Genomic DNA, 17,052 nt, shown 5'->3' with positions numbered 1-17,052 from the left:
TAGGATCCCTCCCTTTGAGAGGCACCCAGTTCAGACTGTTTCTTTGCTGTACCTTTCAACATATTTTTTATCTTTAAATTATTTTTTTAAGCTTAAATGTCTGAGACTACACTATGGGAAACCTAGGGTCAAGAACATTTCTTTAACATCTGTCATAGCAATTTTTTTGAGAAATAAGTTATCTGCAACATTAAACCGTTTTGTTAGAAGTGTTGAGTTTCTTGCTAATGGAAATGGCCACTTTACTGAAACTTACAAAGAATAGTAACACTGAGACTTATTTGCATGTACTAAAAGATGGCAAAGCAGTCAGCAGTTTCTGACCTGTTTAGTTTTTTTCAAGTTTTTTATATTTAAACTTGCGGCTTAAGTTGAGCTATTTGTAACTCATTCTGAAATATAAAAACATCAGCATTATGCTCGAACTATTTTTCTGCTTAAATTACTATATTTAGAAGAGTAAGTCTCTGTTGTAAGAAAAGAGATGTAGATTAGAATATTTTAACACTTTTATTTGATCCTCTGCAGTATTTACTGTTGATTAAGCAGAAGAGACAAAATACAGAAGGACCTTGGAAATGACTACATTGCACCATTTCCTTGAGTGGAAGAGAAGGTAATTTCATCATACAGGGTCATCTGTTTCATTAGCACTACTGTTTTTCTGGTTTTATTCCATCTGGAGTACAGCAATTCCTGTTCCTTTCCTATTCTGCAGCATATTACCAATGACTACATTATGTTGTTAGACACATGCAGGTGCCTTTCATTAGTGCCAGTAGACACAAGCTTTCATCTGAGGGAAATACCAGTTTTGATGAACTGTAAATAAATGACATTCTTTGTTCTCAACTTAGCAAACAGTGTGGCTCCCACCATCATTCAGGAAGATCTACCTTGCACAACGTAAGCAGAATAGATTTCAGAAAAAAGACTACACACAAGCTTGTGTTTATATATGCACGGAAACAAGCAGGAAAGCAAAGCAATCACTGGGACTGCTGCTTCCAGCCTCAGCTTGATTCTCAACTGATGCAAACTGCAGTGAGTCCAACTAAGTCAAAGCAATTATTTGCCCAATGCAGCAATAGAAGATTACTTCTAGTATGACCATTTTAAAAGTCAGCTAATAGTACTTCCAAAAAAAACCCTACCAAAACCACAAAACACACACAACCATCCCACCTTACCACAATCTAAAGCACACTCTTAAAGGAATGGTCTTGTACTTTTTTATAAATGGAGAAACAGATCACAGAAGGATTAAATGATAAAGTTACAATGGCATTGTCAAAAATTCAGATCCACCAGCATGGCTGAGAAAGAAAGATGAATCAAAATGAAAAAGTAGTGTATCAGGACTTGCAGAACTGACTTGGTAGAGGCTGAAGTTACTGCTGACTTTAAGAAATTAATTGTTAATTTAAAAGCCATTTTTTAAAAACTTTTTGATTAATCCCGCCCGTGTATCTACCAAAAAACTTCCCATATCTAACCAGTTACTGTGTCTCAGAAACATAGTGTAAACACAGAACACAGCCTGACACACACACAGATTCCTTAAAAGCTTTCAATACAAGACCAAAGTGTGACTTATCCACCTTCTCAAGTTGGATGGGACAGGCCCTGGAATACTGAAGAGCACTAAACTCTCTGCACAGAAAAGTAAAGGGGGTTATTGAGGTGGGAAGCACAAAATAACAAAGCCTTTGAAAGAGGATATTAATCTAGGTTTGGAACATTTGCCATCTTGAAGTGCTTGACACTGGGAGAGAAAAGTAATTTGCCGTTCAGATTTTGCCCTGCAAAAGCTGGTCCATGAAAAGCACACAGCAAATTCCAGCTCTGGTATAAGCAAACTTTACTTTCCAGGGCAGAGACTTCAGTTTCTTAATGGCAGAAGTCAGGACTTCGCCAGTGTCACTTGTATATTATAACTATAACTGCACAAGGATTTGTAAATATGGGCTTTAAATGCTGCTAAAAATATCACAAAAACTTTCCATTTGTATTTACTGTTCAAGTTATTGACTAAGTCATGCTTAAATTCTCATAGACATAAGATTCAAGACTTGGAAAAGGTAACATGAAAATCTGACCAGTTTGCTTCTAATTTTGGGTATCAATAATCAGTAGCCTCTACTCAAATTTCATACATGTTGACACACATACCAGCAGTATGACATCATAACATACTCACAGATTATACTGTCAATCATAATACTTACCAAGGGCAAGAAAACCATTGCATATAGCAGCCCTGTCAGTGTGCAGATGCCAAGGACTAATTATGACTGCAGAGGCCAAAAGCAGAAGGAGATAAAGTAGACTGAATATTTAATCAGGTCAAAAGCAACAGACACTATCAAATTACACACACACAACCACCTTTTCCTCACTCTGCTCCTTGCTTATTCTTTTTCATGAAAGCATATTCTGGAACAATACAGTATGTTCACTTCATGGTATATGCACCAAACGTATTTTATTTTTGAAAAGTTAGGCTAATATTTACAAATTTTTCAAATAAAGCAGCAATTACATTACAGAAGATAGCTTTCTCCAGCATGTCTCAAAACAAAACAAAAGTCCTACCAGAGCACACCCTACACCCCTCATATATTCCTGTCTGCCACTTCCTGGATGAAAGGCACCCAATACGCTCAGAAGTGATGGGAAGATGCACTCCATTGCTATATAACATGCAGATTGTAGAAGATAGTCTCCTATTATTGTAAATTCAATGTCTACACTGTAACAACAACAGCATGATCCATCTAGACTTTCACAATGAAATTCAGAGATTCTCTTGTCTTCACAGCTGGAACATCACTATTTTGTTGTTTTCCAGCTTATCTTCTTCCACAGTTAAATTTTTAGTCATAAAAATGGGGATATGAACATATATTCAGCTGAGAATGAACAATAATACAGGCAAAAACCATATCTTAACATCTTCACAATTCTTTTAACACATGCAATTTGGAAAAAAATCTGCTATTCCAACCTTGGCTAGACATGATATTTTATTGCCATAGCATAGTCCAGGTTTCTGTCCATATAGTTTCCCCTTCCTCATACTCCCATTGTCTGAATTTTTGGCCCATCTTAATAGCAGATCCAGCAAGTCCTGTCCATCCCAGCTCCAGCAAACAGACAAATTCTATTAACGGCAAAATGTAGCATATAGCCCATCCCTATTTAAGTTCACTGTGCTCCACTTCTAGTAGCAGCTGCAAGTAAATGTCAGTAAGGATCCAGATGAAGAGTGAGTGACGTGTACCACTTCCTCTCCCCTTATTCACAAATTATTTCCCATTTTCGCAAGGAAAGTGTGGGAGGGAAAATTAAAACAACAGCCTATTAAATTAAAACTCATCTTGTGTATAACACTTGGTATTATGTCCAGGAGCATGCAGATTTGTCCTTGATTCTAAGAAAAAGTGAGAAGGGTGCTGAACATAATTTGCAACAAGTAAACAATGCATCACAGGAACAAGGTCATACTCTTTTTCATCAAAGCAGCAAATTTTCTTTCTGGACTGTATGTTTTCATCCTTCATGTAAATTTTTGTTTTGTTCTGTTTTGTTTTTCCTCAACATTGTTCACTATCCCAATAAATACATTCAGAGGAAATCCATTCTACAGAGGTTCCCTCACCCAAACTTCTCTACAGGGTAGTTCACTTCCCTTTTCTCCCCTTCCTACACATTCAAGCTATTGGTTTGGCCTCTTCTATTTTAAGGTCTGTACTAGAGATTGATACAGCCGTGGGTTTCTGTTTTGTATTAACCATCTAAAAAAAAAAAAAGAGAAAAGCCAGATTTTTAAATTACCTGTTCCAATCACTTTATCGGCCTAAGAACTGCCATCATAACAAATCAGTCTTCCGAATATGTCAGCAATAGAAAAAAAAAAAAGTGAGATACACAGAAACAAAAATGCTGTGATACAATTGAACACTCTCAATAATACTAATTACCTTGTAGTATGAAGTAGGGTTAAAACGCTAATGATACCATCTACTTTTGAGGTTCGTCTAAAAATATAGATCTGAATAGTAAACACCAAAGTCCTCTCCTGGTTTGACTGCTGTTTACAGGAGCTTTTCTTTCCCTACCCACACTTCTGCTGGGTATCTTTTTTGTACTTCAGCTAGGGAAACCAGACCTTGGATCCTATTAATCTAACTGCTGAGATAAATGAGAGAAGACAGTCAAATGGTGACCTGGAAGCAGTGTCAACAGCTGTGTTTTGTCCTGTGCTACCTATGAAAGGAATCATATGATTCATCACAGCAATCAGAGCATCGTTCTGTCCTCTCTGGAGGAATACAAATGATGAGAAGTCAACAAGCAAGCTCCTAGGGTTCACAATATACTTTAAGCATACCACATCAAGCATTATCATTATAATCCATTCTTCCCACTAATTAAGACCAAGATAAGGTTTTAATAAAAAAAAAAAAAGTTCTTAGCCATCACAGTCAAACTCATTTTCACCAGGGGCCACATCAGCCTTGCAGTTGCCTTCAAAGGGCCAAATGTAGTTTTAGGACTGTATAAAAATTACATTTATACCCTGGTCTAGACTAATGAACTTGTTGACAAAAGCTTCTATTGGTTTCACTGCTGTTAGTTTTGTAGTCAAGTGAGCCAGCTGGACTTTGTTCTGACTCATACAGTTTCATATCTAATTAAGTTTCATTTAGAGAATAAAACTCCGCCAGTGGTTATAATCTTGCAGAAGACAGAGGGTCATTGACTTGTAGAAATGTTTTTACTGGTATGTGTGATAAAGAAAAATACCTACTTTTACTATCACTTTTCAAAGAAAATATGTACTGCTAGGTCATTCAACACGATCATTCTGTGATATGGAATTATTCCTTAACATTGCTATATAACTTCCATTCTCTTTCCCAGATATTTCTTTTTGCAGCAGAGTTGGCCCTTGTTTCTATATACAGTAGCTGTTATGCTGATAATTGAAGATTTAATGAAAACCATTCCAAAATGCTGTGAAAAGTTCCTAGTTCTCAATTCACCAGAAATAAAAAGGTAACAATTTATGTACGTTTGCACTGTAATTTGTTTTTACAAATCAGCATTCACTTACATTCCTGGAGCCAGTACCGGAAACTAGTTTTAAATTCTAATGGAAACTTTCATTGTCCATTTGTAACCACAAACAAACCATAAAAATATTTCTGGAGAAAAACGTCTATTTTTTTTTTCAAATAAGTGAAAGATAATATTAAAACTACCAACGTACCAGAAAATATCATGACATTTGCTGACTTTTTAATTTTCATTTCTGAATTTCTTAACCAGAAAACAGTAGAAAAATAATTAGTGGCTAAATGTGTACATTATATTATGTAATAAGAAGTTAGCCCAATTGTATCCATACCTCAGAAGGAGAAAGAAAAGAGGGAGGTAATAAGAAGTGGTAAATCGCCAAATATACCTTATATTTTTAAATAAGTTTTATCAAGATAACCACAGTCCTTGGTGTGCTGTTATTTTCAACACTGCATGGGAAAAGCAAATGATGAAAAACTCCAGAGTCCAAGTTTCTACAATTATCAATATTTTTAAAAACTAGAAGACATTCACCACAACATTTAACCCAAAGCTAGTTCTAAAGTCTGTATATCCTCAAGGAGATTGTTAACTAAAGTAATCTATGGAAGAATTTTATTTTTAATAATCAGTTGCAACAGTATAAAAAACACTGGTAAGAGTAATTCATAAATTCTGATCCTTCCAATGCTGTTGCTGATTAGGTTTTACACAAGTAAAATGTTTCACTTCTTTTAGTTTGAGTTCTGCCATCTTCAGGATGAAAGTACGTACACTAAAGCAGAATTGTTGTGAAGACAAATTAATCTAGAAAGAACTTCAGCGATCTTACATTCGCATACCTCTTGACACATCTCGCTAAACTAGACTTATCATCCTTTCTCAAAAACAGATAAATATCAAATAAAAAAAATCAATGGATATTCAAAATCATTTTGATAAGGGCTAGGTTGCTTTATTTTTTTTTCCTTATTTCCCTACAGAATACTAGCTGAACTTCAAACATAATTTGTGTTAATAAAAGGACTTAATATTTCAAAATCATTCACTGAACATATTAAGAGCATAATCCTTTTATATCCCAGGCTATACACAGACATTAAAGTCATCTGCTAATTAACCACAGATTAATGACAATACACAAATTTGACTGATCTGAAAGACCAGCCAATATAGTAACACATTCCTTATCACCTTTTTGCAGTCAGTTTCAAGTGACATGGACTCTCATTAAGATATGGAAAAAATTTAATATAAAATCTACACCTTATGACTGACATAAACCCAAGTGAAAATACTACCTTCAAATATACATATAATTTCTTTTTGAAAAGTTCTAGATTAGTCATGACGTGATGTATCTTCATACAAATAGTATGAACTGAATCAGGAATCTTCAGTTCATATTCTGGAGTTTATAGATTTTGGGTTTCATTCTTATTATTGCCATTACACATCATTTTCTCTGAAGACAACATATCCCTCTTTAGTCTTAACAAATTCCTACTGTTTGATGCAGACTAATGAGACAGAGTAGCCACTCTAATACTTCAAATAAGAAGTTACATGTTATGGTTTACTTGATAAAAATATACAGAGGCACTAGAAATGTTCTTACATTTACAATTGAGCTGTTTGTACATGGGCAAATTTACCTTGCTTCAGTCCTGTCTCTGTAGAAGTCACTCCTTTCTGTTTGACTATTTTTCTGCCATAGTTTTATTCCAGGGTCTTCATTCTCTACAAGTTAGGATATTAGAAAAATATATTTTTTGTTTGGTTATTTAAACTATGAATATTTGTGGCAACTTTTTATTAATTGAATGCAATGTCAAACAAACCTACTTGTTTTAAACAAATCGTATACTATTACAGTGAATATTAAAAAGCATACCACAGTACAGGCAGTAGGGTAAGAGATGTATATACTGGAAAATCTCAGTAGTAGATTAGCTACAGAAATAACAGAAGATGATTGAACTAGATTATAGCGACTACAAAGACTTGTATTTATATCTGCTTTGAAGATGATTTAGCTATGTACTGATACAGTTTAAGCTTTGAAAACTTGCTTCTCATATAGACTCACTGGCATCAAGAATAGTCCAGGTACACAGAGCTCTTGGAAGAGCACTACTTGCAGCCCTGCCCTCTGTAAGGGCTGTGCAGCATCCAAGAACCAAACAGGTTGAGGTGTCCAACAGCTGGAGCATGGAAATCTGGCTTAGCTAGAAGTACAGGATGATTCTGCATTTGAGAAGAGACCTGAGCATTGTCAGTGGCAGAGCACACAAAACTATTGTGTGAGCACATTTCATGAGATGTGTGCTGAGAATGAGAGAAGCATTACTCAAACATACTGCCAGAACAGGGTCCATCGGAAGCACCAGCCATGACATCCTCCAGACATGACATCGTCAGGGTCAGATTCCTTCTCAGATAGTGACATTACAATAGCCAAAACACACTGGCACTCAGTTTGAATCCAGCATAGCGAAGTTTATTCCTACGTAATCAAATGAACAAAGTAACTGAAAAGGTGAGGATGAAGCAATTTCAAGGGAGGAGTTTTTTAAGTTGTAATCCTATGGTCTTGAGAATCAAGTTTTACCCAGACATGCTGCATTGGCCATTACTGTTGTGGAACCTCCATTTCAGAAACTATGGGATGATATTTTTCGTATCCCAAATAATTTTGGGTGTTAACAGGTCAGTTACCCATATGACAGCAGCAGTAACCACTTACAGAAGCTACTTCTTTTTTTAAGAAGGTGCCAGTATTCCCCCAATGAAGGCATCTTGAGCATTTCTGACAGGCAGGTCCTAAACACAAGTCAACATACCAAATGAGGAAGCCCACTATATTCTGCCAGAACTGTTTACAGCACCAAGTGAGATCAAAGAATAAATGAGCAACACTGACAACCATATAATAAAGAAATGTAACTGCTTCAGAAGACTGTTTTCCGCAGCACCAGCAGAGATCCATTGGTGCCTCTGAAGTAGAGACATGTTGCACTCAAAGTAAAACCTTACTCCACAAGACAATTAATATTCATGTGCCTTAAGCACAGGCATAAGCACACTAAAACAGCAGAATCAGCAAGAGCAGATAAGTACTGTGTGACATTGTTACACCACTAATTGCATGACCAGCAACAAGTATTTCTAACACAGCTGAACATAAATAGCATGAATTACAAATGAGTTTTAGAGAATTATGACGGAGTTGCACAAATGAGGTAGAGTAAGACATGTGCAAGCAGTAAAATCTGCAAGGTAACAAAGGATGTCAAACAGATAGGAAAGACATTCTGCTGGACTATTTTGGATTCACCATACAAACAGGAAAGATGCTTAGTGAAACTAGCAATTGAGACTACACTCTTAATTTGGGAAGAGAAAGAGAAGATACCTATAACAAACAAGAAAGGTTGTGTTCTGGCTTTGCTTAAAACAAGACCAGTTTCTCTTTTAGTTAACTTTTCCTTTCAGCTAAGTTCTTCTAAGAAACTGCACTTTTTTTTATCACTCTGGAGCTGATAACAGTAGTAATGGTCTGCAGAAGAGGCCCAGGCTTAACCTTATTGCTATGGCAGCCAAGGTTACTGACAAATTTGCACATCCCATAAGCGAGAGGGGCATATTTGCAAGGAGGGGCAGACATAATAGGTGATCAAAATTGACCAGCTAGGTATTTCATCCCATCCATGTCATACACCCTGTAAAAATGGGAGATCACAAGGGTCTTGTTCTCTTCGACCATGGCCTGTTGTGTCTGTGATCCAAGGCCTGGTTCCAGACCCTGCACCCCTGAATCCAGTTCCGGTTTACTGTAGTCCAGCCTAGGACTTCCGGGTGCCTGACCTGCAGATGCTAGAGTGATGCCAGCTCCGCTGTGGGTAACACTGTGCTACCCCAGGAAATTCATGATTGGTTTTGTATATTTTGTATTATTTTTTCTATTTACTAGTAGCATTAGTAAAGCATTTTTAACTTTCCAATTTGGAAGTCTCTGTCCCTTTTCCTCCTATTACCTTTCCTTAGTGGGGAGGGTGGAGGGTTAACAGAAAGCATCTGCCACAGCTTATTGTCAATCTGCAGTAAATGGTAACAAGTTGAGATGAAAGACAACATGACAGTGGCTTCCATTCGACCTGTCCTCCTTCAAAAGAGCACCTAAGCAAGATCTCCTCCAACTCAAATAAGACCATCAAGGGCTTGCAGCTATTAGTGTCAACAAAGTGTCACCACCTCTACTGGACTATATGCTCACAGCTGAATTACGATAGATTGTTATGGACTGATGGCATGACTATGTAGTGATGACAATTAAGAGGTAGTCATTGGCAACATGTATTGTTCATGAACATCTGTTATGTAAAGGAAGTGTCGTTTCCAAGGTTGCAACTAATCTGTTGCTTTTCCTAACCATTCCCCTGTAGTACTGTGATTCCCTGACACGTATATTCTCCGCACTAGAACTGTTTTAAAGCAGAAATATTAATTCCTGATAAAGTTTTGGACTTCTTGATGAAGAAACACAAACAGCAACAAAAGGAATCAAACTCAACAAAAAATAATCAAGTGAGCAAAATGAGTCAAGAATTAACTTATTCTGCACAGAAAAACATTCATCTTTATTTGTGCTCCAAAATGTTTCAGCAGAAGGGAAACATACACACTCTATCGCATGACAGATGTTGAAGTCCATAGTCATGCAGCAACAGATCGAGACTGAAAGTGCTGCTTTGTCTCAATCAGAGCACAGATTGCTTGGATTCTCTCAGAAATCCCAAACCAATACGCTACCCAATAGACAATGAAAATGAAGCCTTTGCATTCCTCACAAAGCTACTGACAAAGACGAAAGTAAAAACAATACGTCTCCATTAAAACTTTTTACTTAACTGAAAAGGTTTATAGGTAAAGTTCATACAATTTCTAAATGAAAGCATTAGATACCATTCACTAAAGCAGGTGGTAACTGATTCATAATGGTTTCTCAATGCTGTTGGGTAGAAGGAAAAAGCTTCAGACCAGTTACAGGATGAGTTTTCCTCAACTTAAGTTTTCCTCATCCAAAGCTTGTGCAGCATATTGAGCATATTTGATACATAGTGTATATTCAATAAATAGTTGTATACCAAGAGAGAATTAAGTGGCCACTTTTCTCAACTTTTTGTTTTTTTTTTTTTTTAATTTAGAAGTAGTTTGAATTTAAGAATCTCTCATGACAACTGCACAAATTAACTCAAATGTTACAACCCTTTCTCACCCTTCCTACATACAATAATGAGTTTCCAAGTAATAATTCAAAAGAGAAACAGTATTGTAAAGCAATAGTGAGATTTATTATACTACTAAAAGTAGAGCAAGTTTTCTTGTATAGAATGAAACTGCACTGAAATGTAGTCTTGCTATTGAAAACTTTTCTGCTACGAACTTAATTTTATGAACTGACCTTGCCTAATCCTGCTGAGCAGTAGAACTTGACAGAACAGCCCAAGCAGTTTTCTAAAGTGCCCCTCACTGCAGTGAAGGAGCTGACCTGAATCCCACTACAAGGATAACTTGGGCAGTGGAGCTGCATCCACAAGGACAAGCTGTGACCTTAAACTTACTAATCCACATTCAAAAGACTGGAAGACCAAGGGATGTTTGTGGTTTTTTAATTTTCTTGCAGGTTTTTGTTGTTTTCTTTTGGGTTTGTTTTCACACAGAATCACAGAATCAACTGGGTTGGAAAAGACCTCAGAGATCATCGAGTCCAACCCTTGGTCCAACTCTAGTCCGTTTACTAGATCATGGCACTAAGTGCCATGTCCAATCTCAGTTTAAAAACCTCCAGGGACAGCGAATCCACTACCTCGCTGGGCAGGCCATTCCAATGCCTGATCACTCTCTCCATAAAGAATTTCTTTCTAATATCCAGCCTAAATTTCCCCTGGCAGAGTTTAAGCCCATGCCCCCTTGTCCTATTGCTAACTGCCTGGGAGAAGAGACCAATCCCCACCTGGCTATAAGTTCCCTTCAGGTAGTTATAGAGAGTGATGAGGTCACCTCTAAGCCTCCTCTTCTCCAGACTAAACAACCCCAGCTCCCTCAGCCTCTCCCCATAGGTCTTATGTTCAAGTCCCTTCACCAGTCGTGTTGCTCTTCTCTGGACCCGCTCCAGCACTTCAATGTCTTTCCTGAACTGAGGGGCCCAGAACTGAACACAATACTCCAGGTGTGGCCTCACCAATGCAGAGTACAGGGGAAGGATCACTTCCCTTGTCCTGCTGACCACGCTATTTTTGATACAGGACAGGATACCATTGGCCTTCTTGGCCACCTGGGCACACTAATGGCTCATGTTGAGCTTCCTGTCAATTAGTACCCCCAGGTCCCTTTCTGTCTGACTGCTCTCCAGCCACTCTGTGCCCAGCCTGTAGCGCTGCAGGGGGTTGTTGTGACCAAAGTGCAGCACCCAGCACTTGGCCTTATTGAACTTCATCCCATTGGAATCAGCCCATTTTTCCAGTCTATCCAGATCCCTCTGTTTGTTTTGTTTTGCTTTGTTTTCCTCCTGGGAATCTTGCAAGGACAAGACACTTTTGGCCCCTTTTTAGTAAATATTTTTCCAAGGCAAAAACATCACTAACACAGTGACCACATCAAGCCACTGGAGCTGCCAACATCCATGCACATCTCTTACCAGACACAATTTGGAAAGAAACTGATAAGCAGACATGAGTGAAAAAAGAAACCTTGTGCGCTTCAATGAATATTCATTACATCCTCTAATTTATTATCATGTTTACAGCCAAAACTGCAGAGCAAATTACTTTCTACATAAGGTCCCGAGGGGTTTTCATTTCCACAGCTTGGACTGGTACCAAAATAAAGCACATTAGAGAGAAATTGCAACTAGAGCCATTAATATATAATGGACTACTAACAGCAGTGCTCCTCACAGCAAAGAGGCAGGGCAGGGATGGGAAGGATCATTCAGATCTTTGCCCCACAATATCCTTTTCATTAAGTAAACTGAATCCAAACAGACAAACTTTTCAGGTGGCTAAAGTAAAACCAAACCAAAGCTACCAAAAACCAAAACAAAGCAAAACAACAACAACAAAAACAAACAAACAAAACAAAACAAACATGAAACTACAACAACAACAAGAACAACCACCCAGTATCATGTAGAAATAAGCATCTAAAATTGGTCCGGGAGCCAACAGACAGCACAAAGAAATTAACTTACTACAGAAGCAGAGCAGAATTTGAAACTGCCCATACATAGAGAAAAAAGTATCTTATGGAGAAAACCCAAAATAATGTGTGGTTGGCGAGTGTAAACATCTCAGTGAACATGACAACTCTGAAATTTCCATTGGCACAAGAAAAGCTTCAAACTGCCACTACAAGAGGATGGAATTAAAATACAGGGGAAAACAAGTGTCCAGCAGCAGGTAGAACCTTTACAGCACATAAACGGCATAAATTTGTGACATTTTTCTAGTGATTCAAGTAGGATGGTAGAAACAGCACAATCAGTGCTAAGGGGATGACAGATAAGGATATTCACACTGGTCTAGATTTATTTTCAAGACTGAAAGCAGATACAGCCAGTCACTTGCTTAAATCAGCATTTTGTACCCTTCCTGCTCATTGCAGCCAGTGAGGAAATCCCAAACTACTATTCCTCCAACACTTAAATAGATAGTCATGCAAATATAGTTGCATTTTCAGATTGCTACTACAGCTGCAATGTAGCCTCTGAGCACTGATCAAGGACTACTGACCATCAACTCCTGGACAACCACCCTTCTCATAGAAAAACTCTGTGCCTTTGCCTCTATTCCATTATTCCTGCACTGGTATTTTAAATAACTTCATCATTCTGACTGTTTGACCCTGGACAGACAGACAGGCAATTAGAAAATACCAGAGATTCAAACCTGTGACTTGCCTAAATCATAAACTGCAGAACAGGTGCTCACTGAAAATATTCCCTTGAAAGAAAGAGATGGCAGTGGACAGACAGAAGGCAGCACAGTCATAACCATTCAGCTTGTTTTTCCCACATCCAGACGAAAAATATGAATAATGCAGGAAAATGAGAAAAACTGAGACAGTGGATTAGGTCATTCATCTTCAACCTCATAATTATCTTTCCTTCAGACTAATAATTTTTTGGAAGGGGAAAGAGCTGGTGGGTACACCCAGCTCCTCAGACAGCCTTGCATTCTAAGACACAAAGTAACTAACTTAAATCCTGGGGAACTATCTTTGTGTGACTCCAAAGTTGTGATGAAGATATGTTGGACTTGGTAGAAGAGGCATCAGATGTAGTTATTTGATCTGATTAGGTTTGATTATTAGAATAAGTTACCAGGAACTCTCTTAGAAATAAATTGGTTTCCTGTTTAAAAAAAACAAAAACAAAACAAAAAAAAACACCCCTGTATTGCTATGTCAAATTCTCAGACTATAATTGATTAACAGCAAGTTAATATATAGGAAAATAACCTTTCAGAGTGAGGGCCGTATTTGCCATTCATTTGAAGCAGGTATGCATACACATGGAATGTTTCTCTATAAGATGTTGTTCCTGGATGAACAATATATGCTTGGAAGAACTAGACATATCTAGGTCAAGGTTTAGAGTTAGAAAAGTGTTTGAAAATGGGTATGGAATAGAGGTCCTCTCCAGCTCCACACTTAGCTGTGACTGAAGACAGTTTGATGTAGACTGATTGCTGATATGGAGGAGGAAAAACTGTGACTAGGATTTTTTATTGGGTCACAGATAGCTACACAGGGAAGGCTAACAGCACAAGGCTAACTCGACTGAGTACAGGTGGAGGGCAAACTGTGACTAACATCCAAAGTTAAACCTGACAGCAGCTGTTACAGAGTGGATTGCACAGAAACATCATGTAATACTACCAAGCATCTCCCTCAATCAAGTCTCTCTCCTGAGCAGAGAGATCAACAGTAATCCCTTTGCCATGCTATTATATTAGTTGACTCATAAGCTTTTCATTCCTGCATGCTCTTTAAATGCACAAAGCTAATGGCTCCTGGCCATTTGGAACATCAAAATGACAGGGACAGAGTTCAGACTTTCCTGAACATTGATAAATGTCCTAAACATTAAATCTGTTGGAAAAATCTTAACTAACAATATAACCTTCAACACATACAGCTGAGAAACCACACAGTCTTCTCCACAGATGGCAGCAATGGACACCCTGAGCTAGCACATCCTTTTTGCATCAACATGACAAGTACATTACAATCACTATTTTTACACCACACATGCTTAAGCAAGCAAAATTATTACAGCCACATCACTCAATTGGCTAAACCCAAAGCAGAATTTATGCAAACAAGTGTTGTCTGAGAGAAATTTTACTCCAAATTGAAGTTTCATTATTTTGTCTGGTCAGATGCCAAAATATATTGCAAATTATTTTTTAAAAATATGAAAAATGTTCTGTAGCTAACATTATCTAATGAGAATTTTAATAAAATGTAACTCATTTCCAAATGGAAAACATTCATAGCTCACAGACCCTTGTTTTACTGCTTTGTTTTTCTTTTTGTTTTGCTTTTAAACATAAGGTTAACTTTTCAGTAATATTTAAGTACATGAGGGAAGCAATATTTAAGGCCAAAGTGCAGCTGGAACTGAACTTGGCAAGAGATGCAAAAAATAACAAGAAAGGCTTCTACAGGTATATCAGCCAGAAAAGGAAGGTCAAAGGAAGCATGGCCCCTTCTGATGAGCAAGACAAGTAAACTGGTAATAATGGATGAGGAGAATGCTGAGGTACTCAAAAACTTCTTTGCCTCAGTCTTTACTGGCAAGCTTTCTTCCTCCATCTCTCAAGTGGATGAACTGCAAGACAAGGAACCTGAACATACATGAGTCCGTGGGACCTGAAGAGATGAATCCCAAAGTCTTGAAGGAACTGGCTGATATAATTGCAAAGACACTCTCCATGATATTTGAAAAGTCACAGCAGTCAAGTGAAGTCCCTGGTGACTGCAAATGTGAAACATAGCACTCATTTCTAAAAAGAGTAGAGAGGAGGACTCCAGAAACTACCAACCTGTCAACCTCACCTCTGTGACTGGGAAGATCATGGAACAGATCCTCCTAGAAGTGATGCTAAGGCACATGTGGACAGGGAGTTGATTTGGGACAGCCAGCACAGTTTCACCAAGAGCAAATCCTGCCTGACCACTTCTATAATGGAGTAACTACATTAGTAGACAAAGGAAGGGCTATGTATGTTGTCTACCTGGACTTCTGTAAAGTCTTTAACATGGTTCCCCACAACTTCCTTCTCTCTAAATTGGAGAGGTATGGATTTGATGGGTGGACTGTTCGGTGGATGAGGAACTGGCTGGATAGTCACACCCAGAGAATAGTGGTCAATGGCACAACGTCTGGATGGACAACAGTGAAAAGTGGTGTCCCTCAGGGGTCCACATTGGGACCAGTACTGTTTAAAATCTTCATCAATGAGATAGACAGTGGGATCAAGTGCATCCTCAGCAAGTTTGTGGATGACACCAAGCTGAGCAGTGCAGCTGACATGCCTGAGGGATGGGATGTCACCCAGAATGACCTGGACAAGCTCAAGATCTGGGCCGATGTGAACCTCATAAGGTTCAACAAGGCCAAGTGCAAGGTCCTGCACCTGGGTCAGGGTAACCCCTGGAATCAATACAGGTTGGGGGATGAAGAAGTTGAGAGCAGCCATGCAAAGAAGGACTGAGGGGTTCTGGTGGATGAAAGATTGGACATGAGAAACTAAAGTGCATTTGCAGCCCAGAAGGCCAGTTGTATCTTGGGCTGCATCAAAAGAACCATAGCCAGCAGGTTAAGATTGGTGATTCTGCCTCTATACTCTACTCTGGTGAGATCCCACCTGGAGTATTGCATCCAGCTCTGAAGCTCTCAGTACAGGAAAGACACGGACTTGTTGGAGAGGGGCCAGAGGAGGCCACCAAAATGATCAGAGGGATAGAATACCTCTGCTATGGGGACAGGCTGAGAGAGTTGGGGTTGTTCAGCCTGAACAAGAGAAGGCTCCTGGGAAACCTTATTGGGGCTTTTCAGTACTTAAAAAGAGCCTATAAGAAGGATGGGGGACCAGCTTTTTAGTAGGGCTTGTTACGACAAAAAAGGGGTAATGGTTTTAAATTAATGGAGAGGAGATTCAGGCTAGACATGACAAAGAAAATTTTTACAATGTCAGTGGTAAAACACTGGCACAGGTTGTCCAGAGAGGTGGTAGATGACCCATCCATGGAAACATTCAAGGCCAAGCCCGACTGGGCTCTGAGCAACCTGATCTAGTTGAAGATGTCCCTGCTCATTGCAGGGGGATTGGACTAGATGATGTTTGAAGGTTCCTTCCAACCCAAATTATTTTATGATTCTATGATTACCAAGATTAATTTTTTTTCCTTATTTTTCCACAGTTGTCTAGGCCACAATTATGAATAAATACAATTACAGATTGGAATTCTTTTTATCTTTTTTCAACTTTTCTGACTTGTTTTGGCTTTTGAAATCTCCCAGTGAAAATTAGTAAATTAATCTAAAAATTATTTTTGTGCTATACTTTACGAATAAAAGTGGGAGTGGTTAACACCAAAAAGTTAATAGGTGCCATCCTGGACATTTATGTTTACATATTTAAGACAGCAGTTGCAAGACTGCATATAAATCTGCATATAAATCCAGTTGGTGACAAGTCAGGAATGGTGTCCCCCAGGGCTCATTACTGGGGTCAGTTTTGTTTAATTTCTTTATCAATTATCTGGATGAGGGAATTGAGAGAATCCTTAGTAAGTTTGAAATGACACCAATTTGGAAGGGCATGTTGATCTGCTGGAGGATAGGAAGGCTCTACAGGGAGGGTCTAGACCTCAGCCCAATTGATGGGCTGAGGCCAG

The 17,052-nt window shown here is 38.4% G+C and overlaps 1 protein-coding gene and 1 long non-coding RNA gene across 34 annotated transcripts in view; one reads left to right on the top strand and one right to left on the bottom strand.

Annotated features, from left to right (window-relative positions):
* LOC135579595 (uncharacterized) overlaps positions 1 to 5,626 on the top strand; it is a 40,690-nt gene extending 35,064 nt beyond the window's left edge. Inside the window, exons 3-4 of the long non-coding RNA XR_010473036.1 lie at positions 529 to 616; positions 4,927 to 5,626. This is a non-coding gene — a long non-coding RNA (uncharacterized LOC135579595). The remainder of the gene's footprint in view (positions 1 to 528; positions 617 to 4,926) is intronic.
* LRRC4C (leucine rich repeat containing 4C) overlaps positions 1 to 17,052 on the bottom strand; it is a 611,011-nt gene that overhangs the window by 546,131 nt on the left and 47,828 nt on the right. For 3 of the 33 annotated variants that reach the window (XM_065064799.1, XM_065064804.1, XM_065064822.1), the window contains one exon: positions 6,741 to 6,825. The exons of the other annotated variants lie outside the window; for them this stretch is intronic. The gene's annotated coding sequence lies outside the window, so the exon portion shown is untranslated. The remainder of the gene's footprint in view (positions 1 to 6,740; positions 6,826 to 17,052) is intronic. 33 annotated transcript variants of the gene reach the window in all.

Source organism: Columba livia, chromosome 5 (genome assembly GCF_036013475.1).
Source record: "Columba livia isolate bColLiv1 breed racing homer chromosome 5, bColLiv1.pat.W.v2, whole genome shotgun sequence".
Classification (NCBI taxonomy): domain Eukaryota; kingdom Metazoa; phylum Chordata; class Aves; order Columbiformes; family Columbidae; genus Columba; species Columba livia.
Note: the sequence above shows the minus strand (reverse complement) of the source record. Positions and strands in the feature narration are given on the sequence as shown.